The 24,146-nt window shown below is 48.9% G+C and overlaps 1 long non-coding RNA gene across 2 annotated transcripts in view; it reads right to left on the bottom strand.

The window, feature by feature from the left end:
* The window catches only part of LOC146813418 (uncharacterized), a 229,155-nt gene that overhangs the window by 53,441 nt on the left and 151,568 nt on the right, over nucleotides 1-24,146 (bottom strand). For both annotated transcript variants that reach the window (XR_014966975.1, XR_014966976.1), the window contains exon 3: nucleotides 5,007-5,036. This is a non-coding gene — a long non-coding RNA (uncharacterized LOC146813418). The remainder of the gene's footprint in view (nucleotides 1-5,006; nucleotides 5,037-24,146) is intronic.

Here is a 24,146-nt window from a genome sequence, read left to right on the forward strand (position 1 = left end):
GGCCATGTACGCTCCATACATACACGGGTGGGGGTACGGTCTGTACATACACTGTTGGGGTGGGGGTACGCTCCATACGTACACGGGTGGGGGTACGGTCCGTACATACACTGTTGGGGTGGGGGTACGCTCCATACGTACGCGGGTGTGGGTACGCTCCATGCATACACGGGTGGGGATATGGTCCGTACATACACTGTTGGGGTGGGGGTACGCTCCATACGTACGCGGGTGTGGGTACGCTCCATGCATACACGGGTGTGGGTACGGTCCGTACATGCACGGGTGGGGGTACGCTCCGAACATACGCGGGTCTGGGTACACTCCATGCATACACGGGTGGGGGTACGGTCCGTACATAGACTGTTGGGGTGGGGGTACGCTCCATACGTACGCGGGTGTGGGTACGCTCCATGCATACACGGGTGGGGGTACGGTCCGTACATACATGGATGGGGGTACGCTCCGAACATACGTGGGTCTGGGTACGCTCCATGCATACACGGGTGGGGGTACGGTCCGTACATACACTGTTGGGGTGGGGGTATGCTCCATACGTACGCGGGTGTGGGTACGCTCCATGCATACACGGGTGGGGGTACGGTCCGTACATACACGGGTGGGGGTACGCTCCGAACATACGCGGGTCTGGGTACGCTCCATGCATACACGGGTGGGGGTACGGTCTGTACATACACTGTTGGGGTGGGGGTACGCTCCATACGTACGCGGGTGTGGGTACGGTCCCTACATACACGGGTGGGGGTACGGTCCGTACATGCACTGTTGGGGTGTTGGTACGCGCCGTACATGCACGGGTGGGGGTGCGGCCCGTACCCAGGCCTTTGGTACATGGGTACGGGCCGTACCGCCATTATTGGGGTGACGTAGGGGTGGGCGTGGTACGACTCGTACCCACGCTCTTAAGGCGTGTGTACGGTACGTACCGGACTTGTTGTGTTGCTGGTTCGCGTGTACATCCACTTCCGTTGCTGGACACGCCCCCACCCCCTCGAAGTGACCAGGCCCTGAAGGTCAGGTATGTCCAGGGCATGTATGATTTGTGACTTGGGTGGGGGTTTTGTGTCCTGCCCCTGCCCCCCCCCCCTTTTCCCCTGGGTGTTGTTCTGACCTTCTGCGGCGTCTGCGTCGGTTCCTGTAGAGCAGGTGGACTGCTATGAGGGCTGGGATGACACGTAGGTTCGGGTCCATGGCTGTCCGTCGCGTACAGGTGCTCTTTGCGCGCGTCGTCCTGATTTCCCGGCAGTTTTTGGCAAGTGGAGAATTTTATCCGTGCGGGGTGACGTCGGTGCGATTTGTACTTCCTGGTTCGTGAAACGCTGCCTGAAAGCGTCCCGACGTCACGTCGGCGCTTTCCCCAGATCACATTTGTATGTATATTTTCGTCGGTCGGTGTTTTGTACGACTCGTACGGAAATGGTGTTTCCGTGCGAATCGTACTTCCATGTTTGTAATGTTTTTTTCCCGGGTACGAGTCGGACGGAGAAAACGCTCCGACCGACGGTTCGTACCCGGTTTTTCCAGGATCAGAATCGGCACCTGAGTGTAAAAGCGTTAAGGTAACCATGTTGTTCCTGCTTACATTTCACATGGTTTGCTAAATTTTGCATTCCCTATGAGTGTTTGCTTTTTCCAGGATGCTGTCACTTTTATTTTGTAGGCCACATATTGCTCTTGCCCAGTGCGTAATTTAAATTGAGCCGCATCCAGGTGTTTATAGCCGGCAGCAATTGGGTTTGTAGTTGAAGGCAGTCTGAGTTTTTCTCAGTGGGGCAGTATGGTGTTCAGTGGGGGAGAGGATGTGGCACTATGGCCAGAGCTGCTGAATTTGGAACTGGGGAACCAGGTTCAGCCTTAATAACCAGTCCGCCAGACCACTCTCCTGAGAGAGCATTATCTCATGCTAGACCTTAGAAGGCTTCGCAAGACATTAGAAGCCCCGGTGTCGTAGCACCAGCAGGTGGACCCTTACATGACAAGTGTAGGTTAACCTTCAAGGCTTGTCCACCACTATTCATACTGAAGTTCACCTCCAGTCTTGCGGGCAGGCCTATGAAGCAGTACACCCTAGAACAACAGTGACCCTGTCACTGAGATCACAGGGCCCTTGAGAAGGGCCAGCTCTAAGGCGGTGCAACCGGTGTGACTGCACCAGGTGCTGACTTTAGGTGGAGGCATCATTTTTGCAAGTATATTATGGTTTTAAAAGCACTTGCTGCCTCCTTCCTGGCCTCCAGTAATTTTCGGTAACAATAAAAATGTCATGATGACTCTGATGATTAATGTTCTTCCTAGAGTGAGATCGGAATTTTGTCTAATGGAAGATTTGACTCATGAAAAGGTAGCTCAGAGGGTTAATGTACCTGCTGCAAAGAACATGTACCATGCAGATCACAAAGTGCACATAATGTAAATAGACAAGTGGGCTACTGCTTTTGTCAGAGAGATCCTTTTGTTACTTGCAGTTTATAAGTTAAAATCCTAACATAGAACAGTGAGCTATTAACTGTCATCTACTCCGCAGCAACACAAGTCAAATTTTTTATTAACTTTTGATACGTTTGAGCTACAAACAATTTATTAGTTTAAATGGTCAGATCATGCTGCAGATCTTGCATTATGAGTCAAATATGGCAGAGCCATTATTATTTAGAAAACATTTGCAAACTAGGATTTTTAGCCATTCATGTTTGAACTGCTGTTTTGGAAAAGGGAGAAGTGCTGATGACAGAAACTCCATGGCTCGGAGACAAATGGCTTGTGCTTCCACATTTTATCGTATTTGGGGACATTCTGTGATTAGAAGCATATCCCACTTTGTGAATACATTTTACTGTCAATAACTCATTATAACCTTAAATAATCATGTGTATCCATTGGTTGATAAAACTGGGCAGTGAAACCAAACAAATACAAAAAATTGGGATGTTTGCACATTCTGGCCACGCCTCTGGCTCCGCCCACTGATCCAATCCTTGGGTTATTCCCGCCCTCTGATTCTCCTCCCATAGTTCCCCTACTTTTTTCCCCCCACTTCGACCACTGATATATTGTGTTGCTGGATAGTGGGAACACCACACCAGTAAAAGGTACCATACCTATGATATTATAAATTCCAATAAACTGTTGACTAGCAGGTAGCCCACTATACAACCTGATTAATGAGTCATTATCACACTGTTGTTAACAGGCACATTTTGTAAATATAGGACCTACATTTACAAACGTTACTAAGGATTCTGTATGGTCCCGTTATTTGCCAACTGTGTCCACTGGCGGACTCGGAGCGGAGGAGGTCCATGCGGTAAGTCGTGAGGGGGTGACACCATGAGTTACCCGCACCGGGTGACACCAACCCTAGTGACGCCACTGTTACTGACTGGGGCCTGTTCTGACTGATGGATATTCACACCACCTGATACAATCATTTGTGCTTTCCTGTCTTCTGATATATTGTGAATGATGTGTAAAGTTAATTGAAAGGTTTTTAAAAGTTGTGTTTTACAAAATTAAAAATGACACACTAACTGCCTTTCCTTTCACACTCCCTGTACCTCGGGAACAATGTCCAATACGTCACTTTGAAAAGTGCTCTCACTTTGGTGCCAGGGAAAGAAGGGTAACCAGCACCCCCATGTTAGAAGAGGCATCAATCTGGCATAGGACATCACCCACATTTGAGCTCTGCCTTTTGGGGCACAGCAGATGTGACAAGATGGAAACAAACTGTAAAGGCGTCTTTACTGCTCACTCACCTTCTTGCTCTGGCAGGATTATTTTGGGAGGAAAATCATTATAGTAATGAATTGATATGATTTCGCCCCTCCCTCTGCAGTCGTACTTGAGGGCCTGTGCCTGCAGGTGGCGCTCTGCTCCTTCTTTGCCTCTTGGCACCCACACACAAACTGAACCCCTCTGCGTCACTGCTTTCTTATGATTGGCTCTCGTGCCTCGAGCATGAATACGTGATTCCACCTCAACAAAACGTGTCACCCTCTGGTGGTTCCTCACAAAGGAGTTCCAGGAGCAGGGCTTTATGGAGTGCTGGGGGGCAGAGAGCGCAGCTTCTGGAGGGGAGGGCAGAGGGAGTGGTTTGTTTAAGTATCTGTGACACAGAGGAGAGGCCATGTTCTGTATGGCTCCCCCATTACTCCCCCTCCCCTGCCTACGAGGTGAAAGCAGAGACAGATGACTTTGGGGGCCATAATACAATACATTATAGATGAGGAACAACGAGTCACTGGGACGTTCCAATGCATGGGCAAAGTGGGCTCTGGCCGAGGGCCCCAACCTTTCAGGGGGCCCCCTGATAGAGCCAGCTCTGTTCTGCAGAGTCTTGCCCTAATGCCATTGAATATTTCTTAAACAGATAGTTTGAAATACTGTTTTCCTTGAAATTACTTTTAAAGTGGGAGGTGTGTGTGTGAGTCTGCAGATAAATGCTGTGTTTATGTTTCATGCAAAATTCATAAAAGGTTTCTTTTAGATCAAAACAGGGCCTCACATATGAGAAATAGGAGGGTGTCACAGAGATTATTTGTATTAATATTGGTGAGCTGCTGCTGTGGTACAATATCGAAAAAACACATAACTGTCACTGAAAATGACCTTGTAAACACATTTAGAATTTGGACGAGTGTTCCTGTGCACTGTCAGGGACTTAGCCAAAGGCATCAAAGAGCTCAGGGGTCCCCAAAATACGTTTGGGCCAGGGCCCCCAAAATCCTTAACATGTCCCTGCACCTCGGTAGTCTGAGCACTTTCAGTGCAATGAACCCAGGGTTCTGAGGGGCCCCTGCACCCCAACTATGCCTGTATTGTGGTGCCTGGCCAGGGGGTGGCATCCTTGAGGCGCTGCTGGGTTCAGGGCACCTCTTCTCTCCCACTGACCATCTTAGCAGCCTGGCTCTGTGGCATTTAAAGACAAACCCTGGCACACATCTCATGTACATGAGGCATTTTTCACAAAACAAGAGGTTACTCACAGTTGTCCACCTCGGAATCCATATCCATATCTTTGGGAGAGAAAAACAACATGCCCATAAATACTGTTTATCAACTTTTGAGTGACATAAACTCATCTTACTCAAATGAAATACCGTCTAGTTCAGTGAAGGCTGGCATTGATCTAAGGGAGCCCAACACGTTTTCAAAAACGAAATGTTGTTGCTTATTCTGAAAGTGTTCACCTCTCTTCAATTTCATGAATCCCAAACAAAGGCTTTCCGTCTTTTTGAGTATTGTGTTTATTTAAAGTTTTCGTCTCATGGCAGCTGCCCTCCATTTTGTGCGCTGCGTGAGAAGTTGGCCTGGTATATGCTGTCCACTAGTTATAGTGGGCACCCTGTAATAGTCCAAACACCCCTCATTGATGATAGATTAAAGACAACCTTTATTGAAAGCTATCCTAGTGGTAGCTATGGAGAGCAGCCTTCAGGCTAAGTCTTGAAGGAATGTAAAGCAGCTTGTTTTACCAGTCTATAATCCCTTGACTGGCTAAATGAAAGACAATCACACCAGGTATATATATAAAATATATGTATTTATTTCTAAACACACCCTCCTAGTTTATGAGGCTAGAGGTCAAAACACATAAGTTACACTTCAAATTTGACAGTAATAAGCACAAATACCCATCAGGCCCTAGGGGCGAGCCAAACCATATACTAAAATAGTGGTATAAGAACCACGACTTAACTAGACACAAAGCCTAGAGCCTGTAGAATCACTGGGACCCCAAGGAACCACCCAAGGTAGTGACACAGGGGACCCACGGGGGCCGTGTGCAGTGTGAGAACACAGCCGCGAGCTCCCGTTAGCTTCTATGGGGAAAGTCGCAGTTAGATTTTTAAAGATTAGGGACACTTAGAGATGAGCTAGGACCAAACCCTTTTGGACTTAGGAAGTTCTAGGGCCAACAACCATGGGAGCACCGGAGCACTCGTGTTACCTCACACAGAGAAGCCGGGTGCATGGGTGTCAAATGGTGTCGGGTCACGTCGTCGATTTCAATGGGAGTTGACTAAGAAGTGCTGCTGCCGGAAAGATGTGAAGTGTCCAAACAGATCCAAGCCTGGATCGAAGATGAGAAGAACCTGAAAGCAGAGGGGACAGAGTCTGGGTCACTTCCCAGTGACCAGGAAGACGATAGGCGGATGCCCACCGGTGTTGGGTGTTTCAGGTGAAGAAGGTGAAGCTTGACTCTTCAGCCACGAGGACGAGGAGGCATCGAGGACAACCAGAAGCTGGATTCGAGCTGTCCCACGAAGGATGTCAAGTGCTGCAGCATCGGTGCCTGGATTGGACACAGCAAGCCTTGGCAACTGCAACCCACGCAGAAATGATGCTTCGGTGCAGACCAGCAAGGTCTGAGGGACTCACCACTTGGTTGGGAGTCAGGGCACATCTGGAGCAACCAGTTAAGCCCAAGGAAAATCAAAGTTACCTCAGACTGGCAAAATGCTTCGTTGGTGCCTGCCAAGCAGGGGAGTTACTCCTTGACCCCAAGGGAGATTTCTTCAGTCCTCTAGTCTTTAGTAGAGCATCGAAGTTCCAGGATTCAGCTTTAGAGTTTCGTCCAGGGATATCTAAAGTTCTGGTTACAGAGGTTCCTTACTTATACCTAAGGAAGGGGTTGGACTAGCTCTGGGGACCCACCTGTGGGAGGGTTTGGAAAGAGGGGTGGCTACACCCATTTCCTTTGTCCAGTTACGCGCCAGAGCAGGGTCTGGAAGCCCCTGAACCGGTTTGAGCTGGACTATGGACAGGGACACCAAATGTGCCTCCAGAGCAGGACTTCAAAGCACTCTGAGAGTGCTCCCACCCAGCCCCAATACACATCAGCCTGTCTGGGAGGTGGTTACACCTCCCTGTGACAGGAAACATATTGTTCAGGACTCCCCTGCCAGAGTTTCGGTCAGCAGCAGGAGGCCAGACTTGTGTATGTGGCTGCAGCATCCATTTTGTGATGCCAGGGCTCTGTTAAGTTTCTACCGAGTATACCAGTACTGCCATGTCTCTCCCTCTAGAAGGGTAGGATCATATCCTAACATCAAGAACTGATGTGGGGGTATGATTCCAATGTGTTTGACAGCAAACACGACATGCTTCCGTGCAGCCAGTCCAAAGTTAGCATTAACCGTTTAAGATATAATGCACTTAAGAGTATATGGTCAGGCTGCACCACTGACAACCCTGGAGAAGAGATTCTGAAGGCTGCAGAGGTGCTCAGCTCATGCCGGGGCACCCTCTCACATATAACCAAGCACTCTGCCTTCAGGATTTTTAAGGCCTGCCCTAGAAGTGACTGATAGGTTTGTATGTGCAGCGATAGGTGAGGAATAGTGAACCTATACCTCAGTAAGGGGTGCATGCACCTCCTTACCCAGGCTGCAGTAGCAGACCTGTGGTGTCATTTTGGAGGGCTTTCCAGGGGTGTCACAATACATGCTTCAGCCCCTGGTTGGCCTCTGGGGTACCTATGCCCTGGGTACATAGTATACTATATACTAGAGACTCACAAGGGTATCCCAGAATCCAATCTGGAGTGTACCTAAAGTACATGGAATCAATTTATAAGAGAAAGCAGACAGGCTGGGGACCTGAATAGCAGGTTCCCAGCCAAACTAAGTCAAAAACCATCAAAACACCAGGAAAAAAGTGGGGGCAACCATGTAGTCAGATTCCACCTTCCTACACGCTGCTTTCTGCGACAGAAAATGACATACAAGAAGAAAGGATTCTGAGAAAGTATTTTTGGGGGTTGGAGGCACATGCAGGACCCGGTTGGAGGGGGTGGTCTGGCCCGCTCTTCCTGGGGAGAAACAGAGGGGCAGTGATGGGGGACGCATTCATCACAGCGTCCGAAGCAGAAATCCAGGACGCTCTCACTCCATGGAGGAAAAAAAAAGTTAATTTACCTTCGCCGCCCGGTCCCGCGTGGTCTCTGCTTCTCTGCTCCTCTCCTGAACAGGAAGCAGGCAGCCTCCCTCCCCTCCCCTAAGCCAATCACAACGCTGCAATGGCAGCTTTGTGATTGGTGGAGACGCCAACCAGCCAGGCGCCTATGGGGAGGCCATTTTCTCCAAGTAGGCTGCATGAAGCCTATATGGAGAAAAGGGAGAGTGTGCATGACTGGTTTAGTCTGCCCCAGGGGGCCGACCAAACAGTCAGCGCCCTCAGCAGTGGGCAAGCCACTCCTCCCCTGCCCTAAAGCAGAACCGCCCGCCCCCAACCAAACCCTTCTGCTTTCTCGCAGTGTGAGGAGCAGAAATATAAAATGGTATTCATAATTTCGTTTTATGTTTCTGCTTCTCGCACTGCGAGAAAGCAGTGGGGCGACGCTCCTCCGCCCACATGGAGGAGCCGCCCAAGGTTTACAGGCTGGCGGCCGTCTGACTAGTCAGCCCCGCCCAGGGCTTTTTATTCACTTACTAGCGATCGCGGGATCAAACTAAAACCTTCACGTATGCAGGTAAACAACTGGACCACTCCAGGGTGTAGGGCGGGAAGGCGGGAGGGCGGAGGAGCGTCGCCCCACTGTCAGGAGCATTTTATTTTTTCATCCTGCTGCAGCAGTGCGTGAGGAGGTGGTGCTGCAGGAGAGGAGTGGTAGAGACTCCTGTGCACAATGACTGTTTGGTCGGCCCTTACAGGCTGCCCAAAACAGTCATGGGTACTCACCTGTTCTTCATTGCAGTCTGCATGGAGACCATGCCCACCGGTACAGCCCCTGGCTGAGCGCAAGCGCTCAGACCAATCACATTGCTCCACAACGCTCCATTGGAGCGTTGTGATTGACTTATGGGTGGGAGCCTGGCCGCCTGCTTCCTGTTGCAACCTGGAGTCGGACACAAGCAGCAAGAGCCAAGACACTGGACCCAGTGGAGGCAAGGTACGGTTTTTTTTAAGAGCATCCCACGAGCCCTTCCTGAACCCCCGTCTGCACCCCGCCCATACCCCATGTACCACCCACGAGCCATGCCAGCCGAACCAAACATTACAGGGACCAAAGAGGGATACAGTGAGCAGTGATGGTTGTACATAAACCAGGCAACAGAGTGAATAACGGGATGGAGAACAGAAGGGCGACAAGACCACACAGCAAAGGAGCAGGTTTTCTGGCATACCAGGAGATGGGAGATGTAGAGAGGGAGTCAGAGAAGAAAATGAAGGGGAATCAACACACATGGGGAAGGGAGTTCCGAACAAGGAGCAAGGGAGAAGCTACATCCACATCAGAGAAGGAAGAATAAGATAGGAGAAGATGGACAAGAGAGAGAGGAGAGAGAACAGAGGAGGTGGACCGCGGAAGCAGGCTAAGGCATGAGAGGGCAGCCAGCAGAGACAGGTCAGGACAGCGACTAGAGAGAAGAGACAGCTGCCAAAAAAGCAGCGTAGAGGGATCTGAGTGGAATGGATGGAACATGCCACGGAGAGTGATGCCAAGATGGGGTGAGGAGGGGCAACCGGAGATAGCCATATCGTTAAAGAAAGCCACCAATTGGGGGGTGAGCTCAGAGCTGAAAGTCCTATAAAACTGGGCTGTTAGCCCATCAGGCCCAGGAAATTTGTGAACTTTAATATTCCATATCCCCATATGAACCTCCTCCTCCATAACCAGACTCCCTAGAAATTCATTTTGAGTTTCTGTCACTTGGGGTAAGGTGACTCCGTCCAGATATTCTAGTTGGGCCTGTACATCCATCTCCTCTGCCGTATATACGGCCTTACAAAAGCAACCAAAAATATGCGCTTTCTCAGTTTCAGAAGTCGTGACACCACCCGCTTCACAATTAATATCCCCAACATATTCCTTCTCCCTCTTAAACCTCAATTGCCTTGCCAGATCGGTGCCCACTTTATTACCTTGTTCATAGGTTGTGCACTGAAGTTTTAAGAGAGTAATTTTCCCTGGTTGGTGTAAATAGCATTGAGTTTCCCTCTAAGTGCAGTCACCCTCCTTTGCTGAAAGAGAAGGGGTCTCTCTTTAAGAACCCATTCTGCAGATTGAAACTCTGCCTCTAGTGTCTGTCTTTCCTTGTCCTTTTGCCTATTTAGTTATGAATTTAATGCTATGCATTGTCCCTGTAACACTGCCTTAAAGGCATCCCAAGTTTTAGAGGGAGAGGTGTTTGCATGGGGTATTCATCAAAAATATTCCTTGATCAGTCTTCGCAGATCATCTTACAATAACCTGTCCTGAACAAGTGACCCAGGGGAGAACCATCATTGATACTTAGGGAGAGGAGCCTCCTACTCTAGGCACATACCAACTGGAGCATGGTCCGACATAGCTATAGAATGGATGGCGACCGATGCTGGGCCTAGGCCAGGGCGTTACTGATAAAAACTTAATCCAGGCAGGAGTAACTCCGATGGAGATTGAGAAAAAAGTGTAATCCCTTCCATTTGGGTGTAAGGTGCATCATGCGTCCAGGAGGCCCAGTTCTCCCAACTCCCAGACCTTGGTAAAGCTCCCTGTGATGGATCTATGGGGGTGTGTGCTACCTACTCTAGAGTAAAACACACAAGATGATGGACGGAATGTCACACATTGGCAGAACATTCACCCCCAGTCACAGATCTGGGTTTAAGCCATCGTTATTTTGCTCCCCACGCCACCCCAGTTCAGACATGGCCATATGCAAATCAGTCTTGACCCTGTGCCTCATGGGAATAGCCCAGCCTGAACTGCCAAGCCATGTCTTCCCTGGACAGGAATCATGCATCCTAGGACCGGTTTGGGGGTTTCACCCCTCTTCAGCCAGGATAGCTTGACTCCAGTGGCGTAGTGAGCACGGGACCCACGTCTGGGCATACCCTTCCCACATAGGGTGAACAGCAAAACACACAAGATGATGGACGGAATGTTGCACATTGGCAAAACATTCACCCCCAGTCACAGATCTGGGTTTAATCCATCGTTATTTTGCTCACCACGCCACCCCAGTTCAGACATGGCCATATGCAAATCAGTCTTGACCCTGTGCCTCATAGGAACAGTCCAGCCCGAACTGCCAAGCCATGTTTTCCCTGGACCGGAATCAAGCATCCTAGGACCGGTTTGGGGGTTTCACCCCTCTTCAGCCAGGATAGCTTGACTCCAGTGGCGTAGTGAGCACGGGACCCACATCTGGGCATACCCTTCCCACATAGGGCGAACAGCAAAACACACAAGATGATGGACGGAATGTTGCACATTGGCAAAACATTCACCCCCAGTCACATATCTGGGTTTAATCCATCGTTATTTTGCTCACCACGCCAACCCAGTTCAGACATGGCCATATGCAAATCAGTCTTGACCCTGTGCCTCATGGTAACAGCCCAGCCCGAACAGCCAAGCCATGTCTTCCCTGGACCGGAATCAAGCATCGCATTTAGTAAAGGCGTCTTGCATATGCTTTAGGGAATCGCAAATTGCTATTCCCTATGTGCATTCGCAATTTAGGTAATCGCAAGAAATTGCAATTGCCTGAATCGCAAAATACCTTGATGCACATGCCCCTTAGTGTATTGGGCTGGGGTGGGGGTGCTTGCCTGTGCCACCAGACTGCTTTGAAGGGCACATTTGGGGCCCTCCTAGCATACTCCAGCTTGAGCCAGTTCAGGAAGCCCTTGGCTCCTGCTTTGGCATGAAACTGGACAAAGGATATGGGAGTATCCTCCCCTCTGTCCAGCCTCTCCTCTGGGAGGGACCCCTGAGTCATTCCAACTCTTTCCTTAGGGTACTTAAGGGCATACCTGTGGCTGGGTCCTCAGATTCGTTGTGGGACAATACTCAAGCCTGGAACTACGTCGCTCTTCGACCGCCTGGACACTTGGACTTCGACTGGAACCTAGACTGCACAGAGGAAGACTCCTGCTGCTCCTGATCTCACTATTCTTTGAGTCTTCTTAGTTGTCTGTGCCTCTTCTAGGTTCTTCAGCAGACCTGTGAACATCAAGGACACCCAAAGTAATCTCCCTTGGAATGAAGGTGTCACTCCCCTGCATCTGCAGGCCCCGCAACAAAGCTAACTGGTCTGCTGCTCCTGTCGTCCTATGGACTTCCCGAGACTCAGCAACACAGATGGTGGTTCTACAACTCCCTCAAGTCCTGACCTGTCCTTTTTGTAATTTTGAGGCCAGTATCCCTCGTGGGAATCGCTGGGACTGAACCCTGTGTACCATGTTGACTTGCCATTGCCAATGCTTGTTGGCTCTGCACTCCAGAGATCTTCGGACTACAAGAAGCTCCAGCCTCCAGCATCTCTTCCCTCCAAGATCAGCATCCTCACCACATCCTCTGTACTAGGGGCCTTCATCCTTGGTGAGCTGACTGAGGTCCTCTTGTAACTCCTATACCTTGGGTCTGTGGATCCTCCTGAGGGTCTTCAAGTGCCTCAGTGGGCTCCCCTGCTTGCTCGGGGCCTGCTCCGACTCTCCTGGTGATGGTGAGTACCTTGGACATTGCTGGTCCCAACGTTGATCCTTCTTTGTTTTCCACTGCAGTTGCGGCTACGAAGGCTTGTTGGTGCTCCCGTCGAACACCGACCACCTAGTCCTAGTGTAAGTAACCTGGTTCCTAGGGCATTCACAGGTGGGGCGGCTCTCCAACCTTCCATCCTCCAAGGGAATTCTTCGGGGTCCTCTGGGAAGAGTCCTTCTTCTACAAAACTGCAACCGCAACTTCTCTATTGACTTCCATTGGGCCTGTGGCTGTGTACCCACTCTGCACACAGCCTCCGTGGGATTCCTGGGTACTTACCTTGGGTGGTTCCTTGTGTCCCCGGCTCCTCTGGGTCTTCTGGTGCAAGTTCTGTCCTCCCTTGCAGTTCGCATTCCACTTTCCGCATTCCAGTGTATGATTTGGTCTCCTCCTGGAGCCCACTGTATTTTTGGCTTCTTACCTGATTGCTTTTGAAGTTTTCTTGTGTATTGTGTTGATATCTCTGGGTAGGAGATATACTAATGTGTTAATGAGCATTGTGTAATAAATAGAATTATTTTTATATAAACACTGTGTGGTTCTTTCTCATTTAATTCACACTATGAGGTTAAACTGATAAACAAGCCGCTTAACATTCCTTCAAGATAAGCCTGAAGTCTGGTCTCCACAGCTACCACTTTGAGAGCTGTTTATGGTTATCAAAGACCACTAAAATCACCATATTAGGGTTGCCTGGATCAGTGCAAGGTGCACCACTTGGATAAGTGTGCACCATTTTCTAAGCCAGCCTCCTACATACAGTTTCATACAACAAGTCAAACCTCAGAAAAAGAACATGCAAAATAAATCTTTCTTTAAGGGAAAACATGACAGTAAGATGGTACTTCTTCTCAGGCGTAACGGTCATTACCCGCTAAGGCATTCAGAAAATATGGTAATCAGGGAATTTTACAATGCAAGAAGAGTGAGTGAGACTATAGCATAAGCAAGGGTCATCCCCCAGTTAAGCCCCCCTGTCAGTGTAAGCAGACCATTGGTTAGACAATAGTCACCAAGGAGAGCCTCAGTGTCATCGTTCGTGCAGAGACCATCCCTCAATACCCCAGGATTCCTGAGAGGGCCTCGAAGTTATACTTTTTAACGTTTCTTCTGCGACTTTGGTCTGCCATTGACTTTCATCTATAAATGCCTGAGGAGGGCCTGAAGGATCCCCAGACCCCTCCCCCTAACAAAGTTATAGAATGTGAGGTGAAATTCATTGATCAGTTCTGGTAATTACTTCATGTAGATGTTGAAAACCATTGGTGCGATGATAGAGCCTTGAGGGACCCCTGGTCTTGAGAATTATAGTTTGGATGAGAAAGGTGGGTTTGGATGACATTAGTTCTGTTTTGAAGGTAGGATGTGATCCGGTCGAGAGCAGTCCCTCCTATGTCGGCTTCATAGAGTCTTTGTATTACAGGGTAATGGTCAACAGTGTCAAAGGAAGCTGAGAGGCCCAAGAGAAGTAGTGCAGCAACCGCCATTCCGGTCAACTGTGTTCTTAACTTCATCCCAGATTGCAATGAGGGCAGATTCTGTGCCTGTTCCTGGACGGAATCGTGTTTGAAGTCTGAAAGTATGGAATTATCTTCAATGAATTGTGACATCTGGACGAATGCTGCTCTTTCTATCAGTTTGCCCAGAAAGGTCCATGTGTCATTGGTCTGTAGTTGACGGGGTTAAGGAGGTCTAGGTTGCTTCCTTTAGTAATGGGCATATGTATGACTTTTTCAGATCTTCAAGAAACATTCCATTAGTTAAGGAATTGTTGTTGATTCTTCTTACTGGTGTGGCAGAAGAGGTAATTAGAAGAATTTTCTTAAAGGTTTGTAGTGGACATGGGTCACAATGGCTGCCAGCAGGCCTGCCTGCTTTGACCAGGTCCATAAATTCATGGTGAGAAATTTGTTGGAAGGAATAGAGAAGCTGGGCTAGCTTACTCTTGAAGTGTGCTTTTGGAAAAGGTTTATGCTGGTGGTTGTTCTGTTTTAATTAGGAGTCCAACATGTCTGCTTTGGTCGTGCAATGGTTTGCCGGTTTATCAATTCTTGAGTAATGGTATGAGCTTCTTCTAGGCAATTTGGTTTATAAAATTCGGTAGGAATTTTACAGAAATCTTTATTTGCACATTTAGCATTTTAAATTCTGTCTGAATGGTATTTTTACTTAACTTTTTTGATAACTGACTTTTAAAAACTGTTAAGTTTCTGTAGGTGAAGTTCGTCTTGATTTGCATTTGCTGAGAGCCAGGCGCTTTACAGCTTTCTAATTTGCATTTTATCTCTTTTAGCTACAAGTAGCCTTTTTAGGTCTTTTTGTGAGGGCTCAAAAAATGCTACCATGGCCAGCCTAGAGCTACAGTGAATGTGCGCGGGCGCGCGCTGCGGAGCAGAGGCTGGCAAACCTCGTCATGCTCATTAAGCGGCCGCGATCACTTTCACTTTCGCCTGTGATCACTTTTGCAGCGCCCCTTTGATGTTCTCGTTCAAAGAACATCAAACATCAAAGAACATGTTGTGTTAATGCTTTGCTGCGCCCATTTGACTTACAATGTGCTTTCTCTCTCCACAAACTCAATGTTTGTGTTCCTTCATTTTGAGATGCTTTTAGTATTACTGTTTTGTGACTTAAAGAACACAACGGAAATGTTACTGTGAAACTGGACAACGTTCCAAGTGTTTATTTCTGATCGCAGCGGCTGCTTCATGTCCGTTACACCATTCAGGGAGTCCTTTCGTTGGCGCTTTCATGAGGACATGATGAGGAAGCTGGAAACTTTTGGCACATTCTCTTTAAAAGCACAGCATGTTGGTGACTGGTTAATCGATTAGACCTATGTAGCGCTTTAGATCTCAAAGCGCTATGGTGGGTGCAGCAGTTACAACTCATGAAATATGGGGTGCAACTCACAAGGATGGGGCAGGTTTGAGTGCACATTGGCTGCAATCGAACTCTTAAGATGATGGGCTGTGTGTATCCATTATCAGCACTCAGTCTTCGCTAAGTGATCTTGTTTGTTTTGTTGTTGTGTTAATGCTTTGCTGCGCCCGTTTGACTTACAACGTGCTTTCTCTTTCCACAAACTCGATGTTTGTGTTTCTTTATTTTGAGATGCTTTTAGTATTACTGTCACACACACAACCACAACCACACACACAACCACACACATAACCACATCCACACACACACAACCACAACCACATGCACAACCACACAACCACACACACACACACACACAACCACACACACACAACCACACACACACACACAACCACACACAACCACAACCACACACACAACCACACACACACAACCACACACACAACCACACACACAACCACACCCATACCCATACACACACAACAACCAAACAACAACACACACACAACCACACACAACCCCACACACAACCACACACACAACCACAACCACAACCACATACACAACCACACGTACAACCACACAACCACACGTACAACCACACAACCACACCCACAACCACACACACACACCAGCACACACACACACAACCACACCCAACCACACAACCACATGCACAACCACAACCACACACACAACCCCATCCACAGCCACACACAACCACACACATAATCACACACAACCGAACACACACACACAACCACATACACAACCACACAAACAACCACAAACACAACCACACCCACAACCACACACAACCACACCCAAACACACCCACAACCAACCACACACACACACACACACACAACCATAACCACACACACACAACCACAACCAGACACACACATAACCACACAACCACACACATAACCACACACACATAACCACACACACAACCACAACCACACACACAACCACAACCACACACACACACAACCACACACACAAACAACCACACACACACAACCACACACACAACCACACACAGCCACACATACAACCACACACACAACCACACACACAACCACACACAACCACAACCACACGCACAACCACACACACACAACCACACACACACAACCACACACACAACACCACACACACAACCACACACACACACACACACACAACCACCCACACAACCACACAACCACCCACACAACCACACAATCACACACAACCACACACACACACACACACAACCACACACACACACCACACACACACACAACCACACACAACCACACACACACACACAACCACACACATACAACCGCACACACACAACCACACACGCAACCACACCCAACCACACCCAACCACACATCCATACACACACCCACAACCGCACCCACAACTGCACCCACACCCACAACCACACCCACAACCACACCCACATACACAACCACACACACAACCACACACATCCACACACACACAACCACACAACCACACACACACAACCACACACACACAACCACACACACACAACCACACACACACACACACGCAACCACACGCAACCACACACACAACCACACCAAGCATTGGCATAGCCAATAGGTCTCGCCTTTGGGACCTTATAAGCATTTAACCACGCAACAGGTAATGTGGTTGCACCAAGGATATTGTGCTGCATAACTAAATACTTAGAAGGTCCCAAAAGCGAGACCTATTGGCTATGCCAATGCTTGTTTATTTTGCTCTGTTGTTCTGGTATGATATCTTTCAATTTTTCAATTTCAATAATTCTTTATTCGATCCAATAGATACGATCATAAAAGCACAGATAAAAACAACATAAACTAGCATAAAATTCCAATTCATCTTACATAAAATCAATGTCTGCTAATTCATTTCACATGTTATGAGATTGTTTTTATATAATCCTTCAAGGGGGCATAATCTAAAAGGAAAACCAACATTTTTTATGCAAACTTAACGCATGATAAGGCCACTACATTTTTCAACCTCCTGCTTCCTCTTTTTTATGCAGGCCCATAAAAACATTACTACCGAGAAGCAGACTAGTTGTAAGGATTTTAAAACATAAAGTGCAACCCAACACTATTTAAAATCGTGGCGCTTAAAAATTGGGACAATGTAGTCATTAAAGCCTGCAGAACAAGACTAGATGTAGATCAGAGTGTAAAGAGAGATTGTCACAAGGGCAGGGGCTCAGGACTGAGTGCTTAAACATTTTTCTGGATAACCTAGCATCAGAGGTATCATATTCACGCAAAATCTTAATAATATAAATTTATGTTGCGCTCTAGTGACATTTGCTAGGTAAAAATACCATCCCTCTATCAGGGGCGGGCTTAAACGATAAGCAAGGACCGCCTGTTTATCTTGGTTCTTTTACAGTCGTTTATATTCTGCTCTCAATAAGAACATATCGATTAACTTTTGTTTCGTGACCTTTCTACTGTCTATTGGTTCTCTAAATAGTTCGGGGAATCCAATATCATTATGATATCAAAAGCTTCCTGTAGCCAATCATATCATATTTGTACGGAATGTATTGTGTCTGGATCTGTATTTGAGGTTAGTTGTGTTTTTAAGTGTTTTTAAGTGTGCAAAATTGAGTTTGTTCCACAATCGATAGGTGGATGCATGTAAGGTTGTTTTTGGTTTGTTGCTTTGTGGTTTTTATGTTGGAAAGCAAGCAAATGGTGGTCTGACCATGTGACTGGAGTAATTGAATGAAAGGTAACTATTTCTGGATATGCAAAAATGACATCTAGGATGTGTCCAGCGATGTGTGTGTGCTTAAGGACGATCTGATGTAGGTTCAGTGCGTCTAGGCCATGATGATTGTTTTTAGATGTGCCATTTTTTGTCACTAAATGTTTAGGTCACCAAGAATGCATAGGTTAGAGTGTAGTGTTATCAGGTTCGAAAACTGTCTGGAAGTGCCCTGGGGTCCCGCCTGAAAGCACCAGGTCCTGATGGGGTCCCCCTTGAACTTTTTAAAAACAATCCAAATCTCTGGGCACCCTTGCTGACAAACGTATTTAGGGCAGTAATTATTGGCCCAATGCCCGTGACCTGGAAGGAGGCAATAGTGGTCCCGATTAATAGAAGTGACATAGGCCAATATCGCTCATTGATACCACAGTCAAGGTACTGGGTAGAGTTCTCCTCGCCCGGCTGGAGACATGGGCAACAACGACAAGAGCGATAGCCATTACGCATTATGGCTTCAGGAAGGGGCTTGGCCCGACTGAACAATGCCTAAACCTGTGCTTAATTATTAACAAATACGTGAGGGTCAGGAAGGGCTCGATCCACCTGGCCTTCATGGATTAATGTAGTGCCTTTGACACTGTTAATAGAGAGAAACTGTGGGATATGCTGGAAAGCTTGGGAGTGGAACAAGCCCTGGTGTCGCTTATCCATAGGTTACATTTTAACATCACAGTTTCCATAAGATATGGCACTCAAGGAGAAAAAACGGAGCAGATAGCTTCAACAGAGGGCGTCCAGCAAGGGTGTATTTTAGCCTCCTTTTTGTTTTTAATTTACACTAATGGCCTTGAGGCCTCCCTATTAAACAGAAATCTGGATTTTCCCAAGATTGGTAGCAAATCTGTCCCCTTGCTATCTTACGCTGACGACACGGTGTTAATGGCTGCGGCAGCGAATGGCCTTCAGAAATCCCTGGACACTTTTATTGATCTTATGTCATCTCTAGATCTTAAAGTTAATTTTATTAAATCATACATCAGCACAAAGACGAAGACCTTTGTAGCACGGGACAAGATAATAGAAAAGATTGAGAATTTTATGTACTTGGGTAATTTATTTAACAATAAACTAAGCTGGGACCCACTTGTGACAGCAAGAGCTCACCATACAACCAGGGCGGTGGATGGCCTCTTTCGTTTCGTCTACAAATTAGGTCACAAGCCTGTGAGGGAAATTCTTATTCTTTATAAAGCCAAATGTCTCGCGATTGCAACCTATGGCTTAGGGGCGTGAAGGCATCACAATACACGCCAGTTACAAGTAGCGGAAATTCTTTTCACTACAAGGCTTTTGATGACGCCTAATAGTGCCCCTAACCGCCTATGCCATGATGAATTAGGCCTAGAGCTCTTGGCATATCGTATAGCTGGTGCCCCTCTTCTACTATGGGTGAAAATGTGGCTTTCTGAAGAACTAATGTTCTCACAAGAAATCATAAAAGGCTGTAAAAATGTGGCCAACTCTCTCAAAATACCATGGCTTTGGTTCTTGAAGGACAAATATCATGAAATAGACCTGGGGCACTTTTATGATAGGCCTGAAAGCCTCCTACTGAACGTCAAAGTTATCATCAAAGAGGCATTGCTTTGAAGGGGAAACGCGCTATCTTCAGGAAAACGAAATTGGCCCGATGCATTTGCCTCCTGCTCCACTGCAATATTATTTAACATTCACCATTAACTCACAGACTAGATTTTACCTAACTAGATTCCTGGTAGGTACTGTGCACTTTTTGCTGGCGTTTCCACAACAGCGTGGTTGGGCAAATGACCTCTCTCTTTGTCCATGTCACCTCACAAGTCAAAGCACTTTGCACTTTATTTTATTTTGCACTTTATATAAAACGGCAAGGACTAGATTTATAATTCCATTGTTAAAGAAAATTCGCCCTTGTACACATGTTGATGGTTTTAAATATTTGCAATCATTGGCCACCCCCGACATTTGTAGTGCAATAGCCAGTTACATAAAAGTATCTTTGGCCATTAGGAAAAGATATGAATTAGAACACATTGAGTTGTCCCAGTGAAACGTTTTATCTAAAGAGCCGTATGACCCCGGTCTTTTAGGATTTGTTTTTAAAATATTGTCTAGTTGGGTAATATACACTGTGCTAATGTCTTTGCAAGCTTGAATTGGTGTTATGAATTGCCGTCAGATGCTGAATTTTAGGAAGTGTGTTCATTTGAAGGCTATGGTTTTTAATTAATCCGGAAAGTACGGAGGTCTACTTAGTTGCTGTAAAGCCCACTAGAAATGTACTTTATCATATGTATTGACAAGATTTATGGATCTCTTAGGTGATGTTTTTAATGTGTTGAATGTTTTTCTTATTTGTATTCTTTTATGGCTGCTTAAGCCGAATAAAGATCTATTGATGATGATGGTGTCTGGGAATGCTGCATTGCTAGGTGGAGGTCTGTAAAGGAGTAGGACGTCACAGGAGGAAGATGGTATAGGGTTGCACCTGTTGAAGAGGGCTTCACAACCTTGTATGGAGACGTTGTCAGCTTTAGTGATATTTAATGTTTGCTTGAACACAACAGCTAGGCTACCTCCTCTTTTGCCTATACGATTTTGTGTGATAGTTTGATAGCCTAGAGTAATGGCTTCATGCAACACTGAGCACACTATTCTGGTGGACTGCCACCAGTGTACTGGATGCACAGCTCAATAATATCAATCAATCAATCAAAGACATTTATAGAGCGCACTACATACCCGTAGGGTCTCAAGGCGCTTAGGGGGGGGGGGGTGCCGTTACTGCTCGAACAGCCAGGTCTTGAGCTTCTTCCTGAAGGAGAGGTGGTCTTGGGTCAGGCGCAGGTCGGTCGGGAGGGAGTTCCAGGTCTTGGCGGCCAGGTAGGAGAAGGACCTTCCTCCTGTTGTCGCTCTGCGGATGCGTGGGATGGCGGCGAGGGCGTGGCTGGTTGATCGGAGGTGGCGTTTGGGAGCGTAGAAGTTGATTCGGTTGTTGAGGTAGCTCGGGCCTTGATCGTGTAGGGCTTTGTGTGCGTGGGTGAGGAGGCGGAAGGTGATTCTTTTGTTGACGGGGAGCCAATGCAGGTCTCTCAGGTGTCCGGAGATGTGGCAGTTACGTGGGATGTCGAGGATGAGTCTGGCTGAGGCGTTCTGGATCTGCTGAAGTCTCTTCTGGAGCTTGGCGGTGGTTCCGGCGTAGAGGGCGTTGCCGTAGTCCAGTCGGCTGGTGACGAGGGCCTGGGTGACGGTCTTCCTGGTCTCCGTGGGGATCCACCAGAAGATCTTCCGTAGCATGCGCAGGATGTTGAAGCACGCCGAGGAGACGGCGTTGACTTGCTTGGTCATGGAGAGGGAGGAGTCCAGGATGAAGCCCAGGTTGCTTGCGTGGTTAGTCGGTTTGGGTGCGGTGCCCAGGGCGGGGGGCCACCAGGAGTCGTCCCAGGCGGTGGGCGTGGAGCCCAGGATGAGGACCTCCGTCTTGTCTGAGTTCAGTTTCAGGCGGCTGGTCGTCATCCACTCGGCTACCTCCTTCATCCCTTCGTGCAGGTTGGCTCTGGCGGCGGTGGGGTCGTTGGTCAGGGAGAGGATCAGCTGGGTGTCGTCGGCGTGGGAGATTATGTTGAGGTTGTGTTGGCGTGCGATGGCCGCGAGGGGGCTCATGTAGACGTTGAAGAGGGTAGGGCTCAGCGAGGATCCTTGAGGGACGCCGCAGATGACTTCGGTGGCTTCTGACTTGTACGGTGGTAGGCGGACTCTCTGTGTTCTTCCGTCGAGGAAGGAGACGATCCATTCCAGTGCCTTCTCCTGGATTCCGACGTTGCTGAGGCGTTGTACTAGGGTGCGGTGGCAGACAGTGTCGAAGGCCGCGGAGAGGTCTAGGAGGATGAGGGCCGCTGTTTCTCCGTTGTCCATCAGGGCTCGGATGTCGTCGGTGGCGGCGATGAGGGCGGTCTCGGTGCTGTGGTTGGCTCGGAAGCCGGACTGCGAGGGGTCGAGGGATCCGTTCGTCTCGAGGAAGGCGGCCAGCTGTTTGTTGACGGTCTTCTCGATGACTTTGGCAGGAAACGGGAGGAGCGAGATTGGGCGGTAATTCTTGAGTTCGGTGGGGTCTGCTGTAGGTTTCTTGAGAAGAGCGCTGAGTTCGGCGTGCTTCCAGCTCTCGGGGAAGGTGGCGGTGTCGAAGGAGGTGTTGATGATGTCCCGCAGGTGGGGTGCGATGACAGCGTCGGCCTTGTTGAAGACGTGGTGAGGGCAGGGGTCGGTCGGAGATCCGGAGTGGACGGAGTTGATCATGCGGACGGTGTCTTCGGTGCTGATCGGAGTCCAGGCTCGGAGGGCGGCGGTGGGCGGCTTGGCTGTGGTCGTGGCGTGCGTCGGTTGGGTGCTGAAGCTGTTGTGTATGTCCGCGATCTTGTTGTGGAAGTAGGAGGCGAGGGAGTTGCAGAGGTCTTGCGAAGGGGTGATGTCGTTGTTTCCGGCGTTGGGGTTGGAGAGCTCTTTCACGATGTTGAAGAGTTCCTTGCAGTTGTGTGGGTTGTTGTCCAGCCGGTCCTTGAATGCAGTTTTCTTGGCGGCGCGGATCAGTTGGTGGTGCTTCCGGGTGGCGAGTTTGAGGGTGGTCTTGTTGTCCGGTGTAGGTTCCTTTCTCCAGACTTTCTCGAGGGCTCGGCAGTTCTTCTTGGAGCTCTTGAGTTCGTCGGTGAACCATGGGGCTTTCTTGCTGCCGGGTCTGCTGGGCGGGGTCCTCAGCGGGGCGAGTTTGTCCGCGCAGTTGCTGATCCACTTCGTGAGGTTGTCGGCGGCCTGGCTGGGGTTCGCTGAGCTGGCAGGAGGGTGCTGGCTCAGGGAAGCGGCGAGCTGGTCGGCTGTGATCTTGTTCCAGCTTCTACGGGCAACCTGTTGCTGGTGGTGGTGGATCGTCGTTCTTTTGAAGGTGAAGTGTACGCAGCTGTGGTCCGTCCAGTGGAGTTCTTTGGCGTGGCTGAAGGCGATGTCTTTGCTGGATGAGAAGACGGCGTCGAGTGTGTGTCCGGCGAGGTGGGTGGGGGTGCTCACCAGTTGCTTCAGTCCAAGGTTGGCGAGGTTGTCAAGCAGGGTGCTGGTGTTGCGGTCGTTGTTGTTCTCCAGGTGGAAGTTGAGGTCCCCCAGGAGGATGTAGTCGGCGGAGGGGAGGGCATGCGGGCTGACGAAGTCGGCGATGTCCTCGCTGAATTGAGTGCGTGGTCCCGGGTGTCGGTAGATCAGGGTGCCTCTGAGGGTGGTCTTCGGGTCGGTGTGGATCTGGAAGTGCAGGTGTTCGGCGGTGGTTAGGGTGTTGTCGGTGCTAGTCGTGATTCGGATGGTGTTCCTGTGGATGATGGCGATGCCTCCTCCCATCTGGTTGGCGGTGCGGTCCCTCCGGGTGATCTTGTAGCCCTCTGGGATGGCGATGGCGATGTCGGGCGCTGAAGAGGTGTTCATCCAGGTCTCCGTGATGAAGGCAACGTCAGGGGCTGTGGCGTCTAGGAGGTTCCAGAGTTCGGTGGCGTGTCTGTGGACGGAGCGGGTGTTGAGCAGGATGCACTTGAGGTGTTTGCTGCTGGTGTTCGGCTTGGCAGGTGCTGGTGCCGGGCAGGTCCGGATGCAGGTGAACTTGCAGGCGTGGCAGCTGAAGGGTCCGTGGGTGCGTCTCGGGGTGGCTTGGTGGCATCCCGGGGTTCGGCTGGTGTTGAGTGCGATGAGGGTGGCGGCGGTGTATGTCAGGCGGGTTGGCCGGGGTCCTCGTGGGCCAGGGGTCCTGGCACTGGGCGCGGTCCAGGCGCGGACGGGCGCAGACGGGCTTACCTTTGGGGGGTGTCCTAGAGCTAGGTCACAAATATATAGTAATCTTTTCACCAATTAATCTATGAAGAACAAAAAGAATCTAGAATAGTTACGATTCACAATGTTTATCTAAAACATGGTTGTTTTGATATCCAACAAATTGTTGGTAATCAAC

Source organism: Triturus cristatus, chromosome 7, assembly GCF_964204655.1.
Source record: "Triturus cristatus chromosome 7, aTriCri1.1, whole genome shotgun sequence".
NCBI classification, from domain to species: domain Eukaryota; kingdom Metazoa; phylum Chordata; class Amphibia; order Caudata; family Salamandridae; genus Triturus; species Triturus cristatus.